The sequence below is a fragment of the Ambystoma mexicanum genome, chromosome 4p (assembly GCF_040938575.1).
Source record: "Ambystoma mexicanum isolate Mex_15411 chromosome 4p, UKY_AmexF1_1, whole genome shotgun sequence".
In the NCBI taxonomy this organism is placed as follows: Eukaryota; Metazoa; Chordata; class Amphibia; order Caudata; family Ambystomatidae; genus Ambystoma; species Ambystoma mexicanum.
The window spans coordinates 839791704-839808051 of record NC_090927.1 but is presented as its reverse complement, the minus strand read 5'-3'; positions in this window follow the sequence as shown (position 1 = coordinate 839808051).

Below are 16348 nucleotides of genomic sequence, written 5' to 3'. Positions count from 1 at the left end.
GGTCCACCCAACCACCATTCCTTACATCATGAGCCCGGCACGTCCTGTGCCGGGACTGGGTCCCCTTATGAGCCTGGCGCCACTGGCGCCAGGACAAGGTCCATAAGGCCCCTATGGGAGCCGATGGGTGCCTGAAAATGAAGTTGTGACCCAGCTTCCGAGGCAGTTGGGCTAAATCTGACTCCTTGGAGGCTGCGGTCATGACAGTACCCCCCCTCAAGGCCCCTCCCAAGCTTGTCTTTTCCGGAGGTTTTGGCTTGTTGGGAAAAGCCCGATGAAATTTTCGGACTAAACGAGGTGCATGTACATATTCTGAGGGTTCCCAAGATCTCTCCTGGGGTCCATATCCCTTCCAATCAATCAGGTAGTATAGTCTTGATTTGGAAATTTTGGAGTCCAAGATGTCTCGAATTTCAAATTCGGGTTCTCCGTCAACTTGGATTGGCTCAGGAGGTTTAGTCAAACGGGTTCCGGGTTGCACAGGTTTCAGGAGAGAAACATGGAAGACAGGATGTATCTTCATTCGAGTAGGTAATTCTAGTTTGACAGCCACTGGGTTAATCACGGCCGTGATCGAGTAGGGTCCTAAATATCTTGGGTTGAAGGTGCGTGGCCCTTTTAAAGATAAATGTTTAGTGGACAGCCAGACTTGGTCTCCTTTTTGATATTGAGGAGCCTCTTTTCGATGTTGGTCTGCTCCTCTTTTGTATGATTCTTTAGCTCGTTGAAGATGAGCTGTGGCTTCTTTAAATGCTTGAGTTATCGTCGAATGCAGATGGTCAACAGCAGGTGTTCCGAGAGTTTGAGGTGGGTCCAGATTTGAGGTTCGAGGATGACTTCCATACAGCAGGAAAAAAGGGGTTTTTCCTGTCCCAGAATGGATTGAATTATTGTAAGCGTATTCAGCAATCCAAAGGACATCCTTCCAAGTACCCTCGGATTGATGCAACATGCAGCGCAGATATTGTTCTAGAGTTTGGTTAGTTCTCTCAGTCTGCCCATCGGTTTGAGGATGATGGCTGGTGGAAAGTCGTGCATCAATCTGTGCTAAACGACAACAACTCCCCCAAAAATGGGAAATTAATTGGCTCCCTCGGTCAGAGATTAGTACTGAAGGGAAACCGTGCAACCGGACAATGTTTTCAAGAAATTCTCGGGCTAGAATGGAAGCTGTAGGTAAACCCTTCAATGGGATAAAATGAGCCATCTCTGAAAAAAGGTCCACGATCACTAGAATTGTGTTGTATCCGGAGCAAGGGGGTAAATCCGTGATAAAATCCATCGAGAGCGTGTGCCAAGGGCCTGGTGGAATGTCTATTGGACGTAATAATCCTGCTGGTTTTTCCTTCTGACTCTTGTTTTGTGCGCAGATACCACAAGAAGCCACAAACTCCTTAACATCTTTCCTCCAAGATGGCCACCAAAAATGCCTTTTAATTTTCTCTGAGGTTTTGGCAACTCCAGGATGTCCTTCCATTAGAGAATCATGGTAGCAGGTGATGACCTGTTTTTGTAAGTCAGCGCAGGGTAAGAATAGTCTTCCTTGGAAATACAATAGGTTCTGATCTATTGTAAAATCCTTTCCTTTCAATTGCCAATTCGATGAATCTTCGGGAGTTATGAGTTGATTGACCCTTGCTTTAATCTCTTCGAGGGATGATGTGTTGATTACTCCTAGTATCTTTTGTTCAGGAATTATTGGCACCGGCTCCGGATTAGCTGTAAGTTCGTCTACCCCTATCCGGGAAAGGGCGTCTGCTTTTCCGTTCCTAACGCCTGGTCGAAATGTGATTACAAAATCGAATTCTGCGAAGAATAAAGCCCAGCGTAGTTGCCTCGAAGATTGAGCTTTAGCTGACTTCAGGTACTGGAGGTTACGGTGATCCGTGATTTCAGTTACTGTGTGCCGGGCTCCCAAAAGATAATGCCGCCAGGCCTTAAAGGCTGACTTAATTGCCAAGAGTTCTTTGTCCGTAATCGTGTAGTTGATTTCTGGAGCCGAAAATTTGCGAGACCAAAAGGCTACAGGGTGTAACTGGTGCGTTTCGGGGTCTCTTTGTGACAGCACCGCCCCCATTGCAAGACTGGAAGCATCTGTCTCGACGATGTAGGGAAGTTCTGGACGGGGATGCCTTAAGACTGGAGCAGAGATAAATTTGGCTTTTAATTCTTGGAAGGCTTGTTCGGCTTCTGGAGTCCACTCGAATTTTTTATTCTTTTTCAGAAGAGCCGTGATAGGTTGGACTACCCGAGAGAATTCAGGAATGAACCTTCGGTAAAAATTAGCGAAGCCCAGCATGCTCTGCACACCTTTCACGGAAGTTGGGGAAGGCCATTTGGTGATAGCATCCACTTTTCTTGAGTCCATGTGAACTCCGTTGGGTGATAAGATGAACCCTAAAAATTCCACTTCCTTTGCGTGAAAGGTGCACTTCTCCAGTTTAGCAAACAAGCGGTGTTGGCGAAGTCTCTGTTAAACCGCTGTGACGTGTCTACGATGATCAGATTCTGAGGCTGAGTATACCAGGATGTCGTCAATATAAACGACTACGCATACATCAATAAGTTCTCTGAGGACATCATTCATGAAAAACTGGAAAGCGGCCGGTGCGTTACATAGTCCGAAGGGCATTACTTGATACTCAAATAATCCATATTTAGTGCGAAAGGCCGTCTTCCATTCGTCGCCCTCCTTAATGCGTACCAAATGGTAAGCTCCTCTGAGGTCTAACTTTGTGTATATGCAGGCGCCTTTTACCTGGTCCAATAATTGAGGAATCAAGGGCAACGGGTATCGGTTTTTGACTGTAATCTGGTTCAGGGCGCGATAATCGATACACGTTCTTAGGTCACCTTCCTTTTTCGGGACGAAGAACAAAGCTGAGGAAGCCGGGGATTTCGAGGGGCGGATGAATCCGTTAGCCAAGTACTGGTCCAAGTATTGCCTGAGATGGAGGTTTTCTGGTTCAGTGAGGGCATATATTCTACTGCACGGAGGGGTGGACCCAGGTATCAGGTCTATCTGGCAGTCGTATGACCGATGTGGAGGCAGGGTGTTGGCTTGATCTTTCTGAAAGACGTCGCCGAACTCTTGGTATTCCAAAGGTAATCGGGGGTCCTCGGAAGTGATGGCTGCTAGCTTGATTTCGGGCTGAGGATAACAGGTTGAAGCGCATTCTGGAAACCAAATCACCTTGGCTCGCCAGTTTATCTGAGGATTGTGTTTTTCCAACCAAGGCATTCCCAGAATCACCTGAAACTGCGGGGCCTTGATTACATCAAACACGATCTTCTCCCGATGTCCGCCGTGACATAACAACGTTACCTCCATGGTGGTATGAGAAACTGGTCCGGAAGCTATTTCAGTACCATCCACTGTAGTGATTACGTCCTTTACCATCTTGGGACGTAGGGGAAGATCCATCCTGGTAGCCAAGTCGTGGTCCACATAATTACCGATTGCTCCGCTATCGATGTATACTTTGATAGCATGCATGCGATCTGGTCTATTGGGACATATGAGGACCATAGGCATTACCAAATGCGAGGTCAAGGAACTGGTTCTAACGCTCGGCAAGCGGACCTCTACGCTTGTCGGGCGAGGTCGTTTCCCGATTCCAGTTTCTCAGCAGTTTTATCAGAAGCTCCTACGGTCTTCTTGACCGGTTTCACTGAGCAATCACGAAGGAAATGTCCAGAATTCCCACAGTATAGGCACAGCTGTAATTGCCTTCTTCTTTCGCGTTCTTTCTGGGTTAATGGTCCTTTTACTACTCCTATTTGCATTGGTTCCACGGAGTCATTCCCTTTAGCGGAGCTCTGAGGTCTTGAAAGTACCCGGGTTTCAAAACTGGATCGATCGGTCTTCCTGTTCTGTAGCCGATGATCTAATTGGACCACTAGGTCGATATAATCTGAACAGTCTTGCGGCGGATTCACCACCTGAGCTAAAACGTCTTTAAGTTCCCCACGTAGACCTCTGTAGAAGAGCGTGATTCTCTTATCTTCAGGCCACCTGGTCTCAACCACCAGTCTATTAAAGGACGCTATGTAAGCCAGGAGATCCTGATTACCTTGTCTGAGTGACAGGAGTTCATTGTCCAAGGCCTGCCCCTGCGAATGTCTTGCGAACAACTTTTCCATACTGGTCTGAAAGTCTTGAAAGTTATAGAGGAGCGGGTCATCCTGTGTCACGAGAGGAATGGACCAGTCTGCAGCACTACCGCTAAGATAGGAAAGTACAAACGCTACCTTGGCTTGGTCCGTTGGGAATGCGGCGGGTCTACACAGAAAGTGCAAGCGGCATTGATTGATGAATACTGCATATCGCTTTGGTTCACCGGAAAAGCGTTCGGGCGGGGCCAAAGGCACATTCCCTGGCAGATTAATTTGCACCGGATTACTTGAGGTTGTAGGAGGGCCGCCCCCTCCATAGGGAGGCAGTGGCGTCTGTCCCGCTTGAGCCTGTAGCAACTGTCTGGCCAGATCATCAGTCCGTTCCTTGGCAAGGATCAACTCCCTTCGTAAAGCGTTTGTTTCTTGGCGAGATGCGTGTACTTCTGCCCTTAGTTCCCCAAGCAATTGAGCCAGTTGATCTGTGTCCGAGGTTTCCATTGCGCCTGGGTGGGAATATTGCGGTAGGCTTCGCGTTCTGTAACGCTCACCTGAATCCCTCGGAGGCGCAGGTCTGGGCTGGGGTTTCTCGGAGTCTTCTAGGGTCACGCGCAGGCCTCGAATGCCACCCTGGAAAGGCCCTCTCCTCACTGAGATCTTGATCTGAAGGGTGAGGTGTCTGCAATTAGGAGAGCAAGGGGTTAGTAGGATATATAAGCCTGACTGGGCAAGCTGACTCCCCTTCCTGGTACTCCCCAAGTAGTTCGTAGGCTAAACGTGCTCACCTTATATAGGTGAAAGCGGAGCTCTCCATCCTGCGTCTGTGCAGGGGCGCCAAAGCCAGTTACTTCACTGGTTAATTGTCCAGCCTCTTGGTTGCAGAGGATGAAGATTTGGAGCTAGGCCGTCGTTAGCAGCACGAACGGCGGTTGCTTGAATATGGAGGTCCGGAGAGCGATGGAATGGCGAAGGTATTGCAGGCAAGTAAGTAGAAAATGTCAATTCGAAGTTTAAAGCACTTCTTAATGTCTCTTTTCCTTTTTCAGGTTGCAGAAGCAGCTGGGTAGAAAAATAGATGTCGAGGAATGCGCCGAGGAGTGAGATAGATGAGAGCTGCCCAAAACACGTTCGTATGGATGGAGTTTGTATTTCTTAATGATGTCCTTTTGTTTTGCAGATGCGAGTAGCAGCGTCGGCGGAGGCGAGAAGAATGCAGCGCAGGTAGGGAAAGTTTCACGATGGTTACTAACCAATTTCCTTGCTTCCACAGGGTGCCGAAAAAATGGAAAGCTGCAGCCCGTGGCTTGGGATGCACCGATGGATTGGGTAAGAGCTGCGCTGGTTTTTATCTCGTGCAAACCTGGTGTTCTTTTCCCTTCTCAGATGCTGCCGAAGACGAAGATGGTATTTCAGAAGGTAAGATTACGGATTTCTCTTCCCTAGATGCAGAAGTTGAAGATTCTCTGGAGCTGACACGGTGAGCGTCTTGCTGCTATTGCAGAATAACGCGAAGCACGTTGCTCTGATCGGGCGTGGTTTAAATAGTCCTACTGGAGTGCTTAGGTGTCTCCTTCCACAGCAGCCTCGCCCAGGTAAGAAGTCCCAGCTTCCAGAATAGTTCCAGTATCCAGTCCCAGGGAGTGGTGCTGGCCACACCCAGAAGGTAAAGTAGTTCCAGCCATGGATGGATGAGGATTTCATCCTGCAGGTGAGTGAGCAGCATGGTCTGCAGCCGGTAGGTCCACCCAAGCACCATTCCTTACATCATGAGCCCGGCACGTCCTGTGCCGGGACTGGGTCCCCTTATGAGCCTGGCGCCACTGGCGCCAGGACAAGGTCCATAAGGCCCCTATGGGAGCCGATGGGTGCCTGAAAATGAAGTTGTGACCCAGCTTCCGAGGCAGTTGGGCTAAATCTGACTCCTTGGAGGCTGCGGTCATGACATCTAAGCAGTTTATTTCTTTCTATAATTTTAAGAAATGGCCCTGATTAATGGTTGATAAACAAACCTCCAAGGACTTGGAGGTTAAGTTTCATCTTTAGGAGGAATTACTGGCTGCATGTACAATTTTGCAATAAATGGCTTTTAAACTCACACACAATGGCCCTCATTACGACCCTGGCGGAAAGTGACTGACCGGACCGCCACAGCGTAAATAGCGTTTCCGCCATTGCACGATGGAGCAAAGTGCGGCCCATTCCGACCCATCGGACATGAGCACCACGCCATGGCGGAAGTGCAAAGTCCGCGATGGCGGAAATGACCCCAAAATGGCCCACACCGCCGCCGTACGGCGCCCTAGGTGTAATACCGCCACCCATCATAGCGGACACCGCAGTGAGCGCCAACCGGAAAGTACGGCGACCGTAAATATACGGAAACGGAAGTAAAAACATGGGCCCGGAACGGGAAACAACACCCCGTACACCTATAAAACCACAAAATACACACAACCACTAAAAACACCACCCTGAGACACATCCCAACCCGTCATCCACCCTAGTGAAACCAAGAAAAATGGGAAAAGTAGCGAAGAAAGCGTGCGACCGCAAGCGGCAGGTCCACTTCTCCCGTGAGGAACTCACCGTGCTAACAGAGACCCTCCAGGAGAATGCCGCCGCCGTCTTCTCCACGCAAATGACCAGGACGGCACTTGCGAACAAGAAGGCCATATGGGCCCTGGTGGCACAGCGGGTAAGTGCGGTGGGGACTGCACCCCGCAACCCACAGCAATGCAGGAAGCGGTGGGACGACCTGCGGATACGCGTCCGTAGCATACTTTATGCCAACCGCAACATTGCCACAGCCACCGGGGGAGGGTCGGAATCACCCATCAAGCTGACCCCCTGGGAAGAAATCTGTGCCTCCACCATTGGAATGGAGAGCATAGAGGGAGTCGGAGGGATGGAGAAAGGAGTGCAGACATCCGGAGAATCAGGTAGGTGGCCCAAATAAAACAATGCCAAAACCACAATGTACAATCATGTGAAGTACCACGTGCCCACATAGTGCAACAGAAACACATGGCCAGGAGAACGTCCACACACATTGGCCTGATAGCGCACTTTAAAACCACAATAAATACATAAATAATTAAAAACCCCAATAACACCCACTACACGTGCAGCAGGCACACCCTAACTGCAGGCTGCCAAACAACTGCACCCTCACTCCACACACAAATGAAAGCACCTCCAAGGCCCCGACCCAAATCACCCTCTGGTACCACCCCAATGCATGTGATACATTGCCATTCCAATTCCCACAGACCCATTAATAACGCTCGCCCTCCTTTACTCCACCACAGGGTCCGATCGAAACGACGAGCTCCAGGACACCCCTACCAGCACACCTGCAAAGAGGGCCAAGACCGACGGCCAAAGACCCTCCACCTCAGCTGCACGCATCAAGACACGGCAGCAGCACATATCAAGTGGCAGCACACAGGAGGGAACATCAACAGGCACCCCAGCAGCCAGCATGCCCACAACAGCACCACCACAGGTCCCCCCAATGGATGCCACAGAAGGTACTGCCTCTGGTGGCAGCAGCACCATAGGTGACACCCCATTAATGGCAGCATGCTCCGACACAGAAGACGGGGATGTCGAAGTCAGATCCATCCATGACCTGTCCCAATCCCCCTGTCTGTTCCATCCCGTACACCATGAGGATACCACGCAGGGGCACCCACAAGACGACGACTGGCCATCCCCCACAAGCCCTGTGGCAGGGCAACATGAGGCGAACAGCCCCTCTGTGACACCACCGCAAATGGCCATGGCCCAGCAGAGGCAACAGTCCCTCGACCAGTTAATCGTGCAACAGCAGCAACTGGCCACGCTCCTCAAGGACCATGCCGATGGATGTGGGGGCACTAAGGCAGACATAGAAACATCAACTGAGACACTTAGGGCACAAATCGAGAGTAGCACCGAGAGCCTGAGAGTCCAAATGGAGAGTAGCACCGAGAGCCTGAGAGTCCAAATGGAGAGAAGCACCGAGAGCCTCAGGGGGGAACTGCATGCGACGTCCAAAGACGTATGTGCCGAACTTGCCGCAGTGCGCCGTGTGCTCACTGAGCTCTCACAAACCCTTAGGGACATGCATGGACGTGAGCAGGCAGAGACATCATCCGTTGCAAGTTCCGTCCAGGGCAGCCCCCAACGTAGATCTGGGAGGAACCTGCGCTCCACAGGCAGGGGTGCCCCTGATACCCGCAGAGGGGGCTTGCAATAGCGACTGCCCACTGACAATGAGCATCTTTGGACACTGGTGTTCGGGGGGGAGGTAGGAGGGTGGAGGGGGTGTGTTGGGCTCACTTGGGTGGCGGGTCGATAGGGTGTTCAACATGATATCACATATGCCATAAACAATGCACGATCAAACAATGAGATGTGTGGACAATGATCTTTGTGTACTAGGCCATCATAGGCGTACAGTCCATATTGTGCATGTACCAGACACACACAGTGCCACGAGTCCCGTGTCCATGTATCAGCCACCAGGCGTGAGTGCTAGAAGCATGCATCTATGAGATGCTGACGAATTTCACGGCCCTCCTGTGCCTCGCAGACTCCTTGAGGTGCTGCCACATCCCCACCCTCATCATGACCATCTTCAGGTGCTTGCAGTTCTGCGTCAGGGGGCATGGGCACATTTCTACGTACGCACATGTTGTGGAGCATGACACATGCCATCACCATCTTTGCAACCTTCTCATGGCGGTACAGGAGTGCCCCGCCAGACCTGCTGAGGCACCGGAAACGGGTCTTCAGTAGGCCGAATGCCTGTTCAATGACTACACGGGTACGTGAGTGGGCATGGTTGTAGTCCTCCTCATGCTGGTCCCGTGGGTTCCGGACTGGTGTGAGGAGCCATCTCTTCAGTGGATATCCGGCATCACCTGTATGTGGACGATAAACGAATTATGTGGAATGCCATTGCTACGTACGCACCCCCCCCTTCCTGCCAGGTCATTGCCGCATCACATACCCCACATCATCATGCATGAAATGAGACTCACCGAGTAGCCAGGATCTGTTCCCTGCGTGTCGCTCCATGTAGCGTGGTATTGTAGAGTTCCTCAAGACCATAGAATCATGGGTTGATCCAGGGAATCGGGCACAACAATGTGTAATGATCCTGTTGGAGTCACACACCATTTGTACATTCAGTGAATGAAATTGTTTTCGGTTGCGGTACTGGGCCTCCATGGCATGTGGGACGACCAATTCCACATGGGTGCAGTCGATGGCACCAATGCAACCCGGTATGCCGCCAAGTGCATGGAATCCCACTTTTGTGTTGGTAATTTCCTGCTCCGAGCGTGGTAGAGAGATGTAGTCGTCTGCGTGCTGCAGGAGGGCATCGAACACTTGCAATAGTGTCCGTGAGAACAGTGGCTGAGAAATGCCATGCAACTGTCCGACTGTGTGCTGGTAGGTGCCTGTGGCCAGGAAGTGGAGTACAGACACCAACTTCAGTAGGGGTGGGATGGCGGTTGGGCTATATATCATGCTGACAAGGTCAGCCTGTGTCATGTCCACAATGGCGGCTATGGTGTTCCGGTCCAAACGGTAGAGGGTGTGGATCTGCTCATCAGTGAGGTTGAACGGATGTGCTCGGAGGCGTGGGATTGCGGGCTGCCTGCGTGGTGGTAGTGGCTGTGCTGGCGGCCCTTGCTGGCCATGCCTTGCCCTCCTCCTCCTCCTGCGTCTCCTCCGTGCGGCCGGTTGTAGTTGGTGTTCGTCTTCTTCTTGGAGTTGGAGTACTTGCAGTGCTATCAGGTCCCCCAGGGCCAACATCGCAAGTCCGGCCGGTAGCATTTCGGAGTGGTTGTGGGAGGAGACTGGGCATGCAATTTATGTGTTTTCAGGCTGTATGGCCTCCACCTGTGGTGATTCATTCCACCTGTGCAAGCTGCTCTCCCCTTTGGGCGAGCACGTCCCGCACACAACGCTGAAATTCGAGGAATGGCATCTTGCTATTACAATCATGTATTAGTACCCGATGGCCGTGTAACATTGGTTGATATGTTCATTCGGCTATGGTCCCATTGTTTCACATGCATTCTTTGCAGTCGCGAACAGACTTGTGAAGGGTCAGTGGAACGTAGTACTCGAGTAACGGTGGGCCCTCATGCATCACTGTACCGAGTTGCACCGACGGGCGGGGCGTCCCATTTGTGGGTGAAGGCAGTTGCCATTTTCACACACAGCCGCACTAGATGGATTAATTTGTGATTTCAAGCGGCCACAGATGCCTTTTCGACGTGATGTTGCAAATGAGGAATTCGAAGGGCGGCGCTTTCGGTCTTCAGCTAGCGGCGGGGAGATGCCCACAGGTCTGACTGCAAATATAACGTTCTATTGTTCAGTGTCCTTGGGACAGGGGCCATGGCGAGGATGCAATGATTGATATGAATAGTTTGGGATGCGCAATAGCGAAGTGGATGATGAGGCCGGACGTTCCCAAATACATGTTACTTCACAACACTGGAATTACGGGCTGGGGCACAGTGGATTTTGCAGGCTGCATAACGCACAGACTCAATGGAATTCTCACATGTTATGTGAGTATGGAAACAGGCGTTATCATTACGGGATGAGGGAATGATGAATGGATGCATGGGCAGATGATTTGATACGGTGTTTGCCATGTACAGGGCTTCTTGGAATCTGTCCGCCTCCCCTGCGCTATGTGATGCAGGGCTGCCATAGTGGGACCATCGTCTATCTGGCCTTGTTGAGCCCTCCCTGTCTCGACGCGCCTTCAGACACTTGTGTCCATGCACGTTACCAATCCCATCTGATGGATTCTGTTTTCACAGACGCATGCACAGGTACACTCGTTTGTGATGGTGTTTTCACCTCGATATGGATAGTTATGAGTCGCAAGTGGTTTTGGGGTGGTGATGATCCTTTGGAGTGGGCTAGCATGCATATGGCTGTGGATCTAGTGTGATCATTGAAGTGAGTTGTTCGAATGTAGTTCTGATGACCATTCTTTTCTTTTTCTTTTCTTTTGGTTGACAGGTATCTCCTCCCCTTTTGCCACTGCCATCTGTATGCCACTCCTGCAGATGGGTTTTACTCCCGACACCTGCTGCTTCGCGTTAATCAGTGGAGCAGCATTACGATCTTATGGGACGATCGCCAATGGGCCACATGCCCTTACGCAGTACTAGTGGCTCGGAGCAACATTTCGGCCTTTCAGCTGGACTAGTGCCTCCCTATTGGGACGGCCCTGCGGTTCTAGGCGCTTCCATGTTGCCTTTTCGTATGGAATGTAGCCCCTGTGTACCATGAGGGAACAGGGCGTCACACAGGAAGTAGCTGGTCATTTCTTGCGGATGCAGCCCACAATGGTGAAATGTGTTTTGGAGTTCATGGCCTAATGGCTGTATGGGCTTGGTGAATCTGTTGTGCATTAAATTTCTATTCTGATATGGGCCGTGTAGCGTTCTTCTTTGCAAGTGATGTGGCATATTCCTATTTGGGGAGCGATGTATTGTGAGGAGATCTGCATTGGGTTCCAGCTTCGGAGTATAGTTGCGTGGTACTGTGCTGGGCGCGTTTGCCTACGAAGCCCAGTGAGGTCAGGGGTGAGGGCTGCCAATATGACTGTTTGGATGATGTCATGCTCAGGGGCGGGGGGTAGGTTTTGTGTAACAGATGCCGGTCAGCCAGGTGGATTGGTGGAATGATGTGATTATCGGAATTATGCTGCCTGTGTTTGCGTGCGTTTCTTGGTGGGAGACTGGGGTCATGTCCATTGGTATAGCTTCTGTATTCGTGCCATCTGTGCCCTGCAGCTCCCATTGGCCCCTCTTGTGATTCTTTTGTTCGTTGGCATGCATGGGTGACTTGTACATTTCACTGGTTGCATTGTGACTTCGTTGCACCTACGGGGAGTTGTACTATGTGGCCAGGGAGCGGTGTACAGGCACTCAGTGGGGCCGTTTACGGTTGATTCGCGATGCCGTACTTCTCACCATGGCGGAATGGTACTTTCCGCCGTGCTTGATGGCGTTAGGTACATGTCCGCTAGGGTCGGAATTCGCGTACCCTTGCGCCATGGTGCTAATTACGGTTTGGCATGGCGCGCGCGCGCGTACTTGGTGCAGTTAGCCTTGGCGTTCACTACGGTGTCGCTAATGGCATCGTACTTTACGGTGACGGGTCATAGTCGCACCGAGCGCTATTCGATGGCGGTATTGCATTTCCGCCATCGTTTTTCGCTTTCCGCCAGGGTCGTAATGAGGGCCAATGCATTTTACAAGATATTTTATAAGGCACCTGCACCTTATATGCAGGTGTAATGTACTTCTTGAATCTCACAGTCGCAAAATACATGAACATCACTTCTGGATTGTCCATATGTATAGGGCAGTTATATGAGAAAACCATGTTCTAACTCTGAAAGTTTATTGAGCTCTTCTCTTAGTATACAGTCATTTGGATGAAGAAAAAGAAAGTTCTTTTTATTTCTTATAATTCCAATGAGCTTGGTTTCACTTTAGATGACTGGAGCACAATCTGGTATTACATTAAAGATAATGTATGCACTGCTGTGTCTTTAAGTAAAAGTGCAGCTCTCCATGGATTGAGTAAAATAGCATTGTCATTCAGATGTCTTTCTTTTCTTTCCTGACATTCATTATGCCTATCTTTACACTGTTGGGTTGTAAGCCCACTTTCTTTCCTTTGAGATTTAGGCCTCTTGCCTGACACCACCATTTCTGTGCTGGCCTTATACTTCAATTGGATTTCACAAATCGCTCTTGCCTCTTTATTTCTGGCATTCAGGGGCTATATTTCACCCCACACATCGCACCGGAGTAGCTCAGAAGATATCCAAGTATGTGAGTGCAATCTTGCGGGGAAAGCAAGGGGGTGTGCATGGGTGATGTATGATATTCTTTTTTTAAATAAGAGAGGTGAAGCTCCCCCTTTTTGCAGTGAAAGTTGACATCACAAGTGGCAGTAGAAAATAATAACTGAAGAGGGATAGCTCCCTATTAAAGCGAAATGACAGCACTATAATTAAGTGAAGGTCCAGCCCTAGAAAGTAGTGGGACCTGAGGATGATTGAGTTCCCTCCTCTCGAGTGAAGGAGACGAAGAAAGGGTCTACACCATTGTGTAAATAATCTATGGGAGTTGCAGTGCAAGAGGAGTGATGGGGATTTCCAAGACAGAAGTGGCACACATTAATGAGTCATGCTATGATATAGTTACACTTTATTTAAAGACGATAACGTGGCTGAAGCAACGTGAGCGACTGGCTAAAGTACAGATACTCACACAATTCTCTTTGTGTTTCAGGGGAACCGGAACAGTGTCTGTGGGCACTAATGGACATTGTAATGACTCTTTGGACATTGAAGATCTCAAGGGGACACAGCAGCCCTCATGGACCTTGGCAGTACAGGAGTTTTGCTGATCTCCAGGTGCCACAATACACTTTGACTACGTTACATGCCCCATTCTTGGTAGTGCCCGAAGCCCATCTCACTATAGCAAGTGTTCCCTGCCTTGTAACCCCTGTATCCCCTGTACCCCTTTGACAGTCACATCGATAAGTCAGACTCTATTAAAAATAGAACTATTCATCAAAAGACTCTGCTAAAAGACTTGAAGAAATCACATACCAGTATAGAATTTTTAGTAAGACTGAGCCTTTCTTCTACTCTTTGCTTGTCCCCGGGATACAAACTGCAGAGAAATGCCAAATGGCTCCAGATAACCCAGTGGGATTTAATACAAGTGCCCAATAAAATGCAGCCTGGCCTCAATGCCATCAAAGAGGAATTGAGAGTCATATGGTTAACAACCCTAAACAATTGTTACATTCGCAATTTATTAACGGCTATGGAGGGCAGGTTCTGCGTGAAAATAAGTGATTCCTGTTGTGCGTACATTCCACCTCACCATCTGAATAATTGGGCCCTCAGCCAGGCAATTGAGGCCCTTCATAACCTAAGAGTGTAGATGGAGAACAAAGCTGGTGCTAAAAATTCTGATTGGTTCAACTGGGTTCCTTTCTCGATGGGCATATCCATATAAATGCTATTGCCCATTGTTGTTCTATTATTTGTCATGTACTGTTCCTGCTAGCTTGTCATAGGCTGCTGCACAAGGGCAACGTCCATAATCACAATGAGGGATCTGATCCTCAGAACAGGTATGAAAACTCACATTGTGAAACATACACACAAACAGACAGATAATGTTGACTTAGAGAATAATAGTGTTAAATTACCAAATGCAACAGGTCTTTGGGGTTCACTTACATATCCTCCATCTTACCCTAAAAATTACAAGGAGTATTAGATGGATGGAGCTGCAGCTGAGGGATGTTATATTATAACATGACACTGGAAGGTAATGTTCAAAGTTGGGGGTAGTCTGAGGATGTCTCTCAGTTGTGGGTACAAAGGATGCATTTGATAGGGAAAGGGAAAATAGTGGATTAGTAAGTAGTGGATTAACTAAAGGGGGGAATGTTAGGATGCATGTTCAGCATACATACTGAGGCAAGAGGTTCAGACTGTGCAAACTCTATGAGCACAGAGGGTTGCTTCGGTAGTGTCAGTATTTTCGATGTTCGCCTCAGAAATTTTGCATGTAGCAGAAAAAGTGTCATTTTAAAGTTAGCATTAACACACTCTAGAGCATTATTGTATGAAAGGAAGATCAGCAACAATGTTAAAATCAAGAGGCTCAGACCAAGTCATGTTAAGAGCATGTATCCAGTGACAGCTAGTTATGCCGTGTTCTATTAGTATGCGAAAGAACACAGAATATATTGTGTCATTTTGCATTTGCATGACTCTTTGTAGCATATGAATGAGAGGCCAAAGTGCCTGTTAGTAGACACATACAGTACAGGAAAGCTGGCTTTCACTGTTAGGTGCCATTGATCATGTTAGCAAGAGTTTTGCCATTTCTGGATTTGGCCTGTTAGGAGTAGATTCTGTTGGACAAGTTTTTTTTGGAAGAGAGAGAATTAGCTCACATCTAGCCCCAAGTTTGGTCAGCTAATTAGAAGGCATTTTCCCTACCTACACCAGTATTTATATCTACAAGGCGCTGTGTAGATAGTGGCTGATTTAAGAAGGTCTCCCCAGCTTCAGGAGATAGGAATAGAGTGTAGAATAGATTTATACTGTGGCTACATTGACAAATCCTATGGGTACAGAGCTTGGGTCTCAGACGTGGTGCCAGTTAACTAAGACACATAAATCCACATCTGGATTCCCATAAAGATAAGGAAGAAACACGTATGTTCTGAACATACCATGCCAGAAGATCGTCTATCATTTATCCTCTGTCTCCCCTCCTGCATGGCTGTGCCCTATGCTCTTGGAAAAACTGCAGAATCGTTGTAAGACCTATTTGCTTTTATCTACCCTGTTTAATGTATTTATGCACTTACTCTGCCTGGCAGAATTGTATCATTCAGAAACTCAAGGGCTCTGAATGACTGTTGTTTTTCTCCCCTTGAACCACCCCCCTCGTTGAGTGCTTTGAAACACTTGTCTTGTGTATAGGCTCTATACAAATAGACCTTATCATAACATACTAGGGAGGAAGCATCTTTCAAGATGGGAGTAGTACGCGGTGTGACAGCACACATAAAATGTAATGTTGGAGGGGCTGCATGTGTCTGCCAAGCTGTTTGATCATATGAAGGGTCCATTGTATTCAATCAATCAATCAATCAATAACTTTATTTTGGTTGTGGGCCATAAAAGTACATCATGACACATATAACATCAATATTAAATTATACATATCATATATAGTCTCAAAGTGGTGTTCCAGTGGTATGCACATCTCCAGCTGATCAAAGCATCCAAAGTAACAAGGGTTATTCATCAATGTAACAGAATATCTGATTTGAAGAGATTAATTATACCGCAGTGTTTTATGATGACTGCAATGTTAAATCAAAAGTCTGTATGTCCTTTGATGGGGTGCCGAGCCTATCGAGATCCCTCCCTTATCAAAGGCACTTCTCACTTGGTCCATGCACTTGCAATGGGGATGTTTGGGTCGATTGGGCATGCACAAGGTACTGAATACCATATGCAACCCAAAAGGGTCTTTTGCCTGGGGACCATTGGCCACATGACCACCCTAGACACCTTGTCATCATACTCCCCTTTGAAGACCCCCACTACTGAAATCAACTTATCTGTGTGTGACCATTCAGAAGGCCTTTGACC